This window comes from Spermophilus citellus (genome assembly GCF_964194105.1).
Source record: "Spermophilus citellus genome assembly, chromosome: 1".
Taxonomy (NCBI): domain Eukaryota; kingdom Metazoa; phylum Chordata; class Mammalia; order Rodentia; family Sciuridae; genus Spermophilus; species Spermophilus citellus.
Genome location: NC_138182.1, coordinates 230284258 through 230288434, shown reverse-complemented (window position 1 = coordinate 230288434; position 4177 = coordinate 230284258).

The window sequence follows — 4177 nt, the reverse complement described above, 5'->3', positions numbered from 1 at the left end:
TTGAAGACCTGAGCATTGGTTCTCGTTGGGGTCCTGGAGGAAACACATAGGAAAAAACATAAGAACAAGGATGGATGGTACTCTGACCTCAAGCCCCTATGCTAGCCTGCTCCAGACCAGGTGTCTGGAGACAACTAAGCATGACACCTGGAACCAAGAAAGGGAAGGGTGGGGGTGGGTGGCTGGAAAGTATCCCAGTCCAGGGCCACAGAAAACACACAAATTGGAGCCTGTGGGCTTAGAGGAAGGAGGCTGATGTTGGAAGCAGGGAAGCTTGCTTAGGACTTTGGGTATTCTTCTAGAGGGATGGGAAACAGGCTGGGGGTGTAGCTCAGTGGTAGAACACTTGCTTAGCATGTGTGAAGTCCTTACTACTAGGGATGAAGTGGTCACACCCTTTGTGCCTGTGTGTATATGTAGTACTAGAGATTGAATCCAGGGCCTCATGCATGCTAGGCAAGCTCTCTACTACTGAACTACATCCCAGCACTTTTTTTTTTTTTTAAATCCTGTTAAAGGTCTTGCTGAGTTTCCCAGGATGACATTGAACTTTAAATCCTCCTGCCTCACCACCCTGCCTACAAATAATTGGAATTATAGGCATGTCTACCATACCCAACCAGACTGATTCTTTAGATGTCATTACTTGCCCAAATCCAGGTTTATAGCAGCTTCCTGGAATCTAAAAACAAATAAATACTCAAGAAGTAAATACTTAAAAAGTTATCAAATTTAAAGTCTAAATATTAAATGAGGAAGTCTCTTCCCATCTTGATAAAACATTCTTTGGCTTTCTTCTTCCCACAGGCTCTGAGAGGCCCCTGATGGAGTAGAGAAACCAGTGCTGTGATCACCAGCCTAGGAGATTCCCTCAGTCCTGCTGCTCATACTTCTGCAGGGCTGAGGCCAGGTACTGGGTGCAATAGTGACTGAGAGCACTGTGGGCCCAGGGCAAATGACACAGGGACAAGAGAGAAATGGTTTGGACTTCTGTTGAGGGAGAGTCATAGAATTAAGACTGGTACTGTTAAATGAAGGACAAAAAAATAAATACCAACAGGGCTCCATGCCTGCATATTCTAATTCTAAAAGTCTGGTTGATTATTTATTTACATTTGTTTATTTTTTTCATTTTTACAGTAATGGAGGATGGAACCCAGGGGTATTGTACAACCAATATCACCAGTCCTTTTTAATTTTTTTTTTTTAATTTGGGATAGATTTCTGTAAATTGACCAGTCTGGCCTTGAATTTGTGAGTCTCCTGCCTGAGCCTCCAAGTCACTGGAATTATAGGCATGTGCCGCAGTACCTGGCATCTGGTTGATTTAAACAGCCAATGATCACTCCATGCATACTCATGCTGAGAAAGAGTTCAGAGAGCAAATGTGAAATGTAGGTGTGAGAGGCAAAAATAAGGTACCCAACAGATAAGAGTTAGCTGGGTACAGAACAGAGTCCTCCTTTTTATCTGTGAGGAACCACTGGATTTAGCCCTTCTAGCTTAGGATTAAGGAAAAATAGTTCACACAATAAGAAAAGTATCATACATACAAATAAGAAAGTATCCATGAATGAGAGGATTTAAGTTCAATGAAAATACCAGTGGGGTATCTTGTATGGTAGAAGGCCCACGGGTTCCTACCATAGAACAGGGCTGAACCTAAGCTTCCTGGCTGTCTCCTTCTGCAGTGGTCTTAGGTGAACTACATGATGGGCAACAGCTCTTTTTTCCCCTAACTATAACTTTCCCTTTGGCTCCCAGGTCATGCTGGGGCTCAGCTGGCTCAGCCACAGCTGTGCCCTGGGTTTTAAATGCAAGCTTATTGAAGGAACATGGAGAAGTAGCCCTCACTCTCCTCAAGAGACCAGCCCTGGGAAGGAGACCAGGCTTTCAGAGGAGAACACTGGGTAGTAGTCCTCCTAAGCTCGGGAGTGGTCTGTGGGAAGCCATTATATGAGGATGCCTCAGTGTGGGCTGCTGAGCAAGGGGTTAAGAAATTCCACTAGAAGTTGATGAAATCCTGGACTGGCAGAACTCGAGTTCTTCAGATGCCAGATTGTCAAGGTTTTGCTTTGAAACAAAGGTCAGTGAGAGACAGATAAAGTCGAGTAGTACTCTGACAAAAGAGGTGGTGAGCATATGGGTTTAACTCAGATACATACCACTTCCTTTTATGGGGATGGTGTGTAATAAAATGGCAATATATGTTATGAGATTCTTCTTAGTGATGTTTAACTGTTATGGTGGAGGATTCTGGAAAATCCTCTGAGGATTCAGCCACCAATAAAACCTGGGCTAGCAGCTCCTAGTTCAGAGCCCCATTAAAATATCTTACATCCATACATTGCAGTGCATGCCTTTCAGAGTGCTTTGCTTTGTGCTAGCTTTTTTGATCTTTATAGTAATTCTATGAACAGGTTTTACTGTCCTCATTTTATGGAAGAGGAAATGAAAGCTCAGAGAGGTGCCCAAAGTTGCCCACTTAAAAGTATAGCCAGAACTAAAATCTAGTTCTATTCATGGCAAATTTTGTGTCTTTTTTTTTTTTTAAACAGAGCAGGGTTAGAAATGCATATTCCATGATCTCAAATCCCACAGATTGTGCCAACTGGAGAGGCCAGGGTATTTTTTCAAGTCCTGGGCAGCTTGAGGATACAAGATCACACCATTTGTTTATTATCTTTGATTTGGCAAATGAAGAAAAAAATTGGAAATAAGAATTTAATAAATGGAAAGAAAGAAAGGAAGTTAGTTAGTCCCATGGTTTTGAAAGGAGCAGAAGCAGGAAGTCTGCCTCTGACTAAGAGAATGCCCTGGAGCACTCCAGGTAAACACAGTGTCCATCATCATGCATCCAGAGTCCAAAGATAAAGCTAGTAAACACCTCAAACAGTTCTCTAGATGCTGAGCACTATTCCAATCCAGCTCACACCTAGTTTCCTTTATCTCTACAGCAACCCTTTGAGGTTGACTCCAATGAACAGATGCAGAACCTGAAGCACAGAGATTCACTTGTTCAAGACTAACTAGTTGGTCCCACTAAATGGAAGCACTAACTCGCTAACTGGCTGAGGATACAATCACACAAGCTGAATGGGTCAGACACCAGTGGACACAGGGAAAGGCAGGACTCCTAGGGTTTGGCAGTAAAGAAGACCCATGTGCTTGCACGCCTGTGGCTGCCTCCTACCTTCCATTTCAGGAACTTGAGGGTAGCTTCATTACTGTCCAAGGCTCATCCTTCTACCCTACTCTGGGTCACATGCCCTCTGGTCCCTTCTAGGCCTTCACCCCACTGATTACTGCTCACCCCTTTTTCTTCTTGGTCCTTAACATCACCTTGGAATGGTTCTTTCTTAGGGATCTATGAATAGGGACAGTTGTCCTTTACTTTTGATCTGTCCTTCCCCTTATTACTATAGATACTAAAACTGATTTCATCTGTTTCCCTATCCCACATTCTAGTTAATAACTTCACCATCCACTCAGGTGCCCAAGTCAGATGTATCTTCATTATCCCCTCATGCATTTTCTCATTCCATTCATCACTCAGTCTTGTGAATGCTACCCTGTAAAAACCTCTCCAACATCCCCGCTTCTCTTCACTGTCATCCCTTTCAGTCACCATCCTTCTCTCCTGGGTCAGCAAGGTACTCTTCTTTGCTCCAGTTTTTCTAGCCTCCCTTACCGCCTGCTCATCTGTCTTCTACAGCAGCCAGAATGATCTTCACAGAATGCTAACCCAGCTGCTCTGCTTAAAACCCTGCAGTGACTCTGCATTGTTCCTAAACTCTGAGGGGACACAAGGGCTTTGAGGATATGATCCTTCTTATACCCTTCCAGACTCATGTCCCCCTCTCCCCTGCCACTACCAAGTGGGGCCAGTCCTCCCCAGTCTTCTTCCATCAATGGGTATGTCCTCTAACCCAATCATACTAGAAGGTTAGGAAGGACAAGTTGGAGGTCTTCCCCAGAGGGACCCTTCCACTCACAAATGTCAGAAGAAACATGAGGGAGGGGGGTGTTCAGAAAGTTTTATTTAACCAGATATGAGGAACTTGGGAAATTATTCTCAGATGCTTAGAATCCATAACTGATTAGAGTCATGAGATGAAATGAAAAATAGGAGGAATATATTCAGAAGAGGGTGTGAAAGATATTGCTTGGAAGAGTC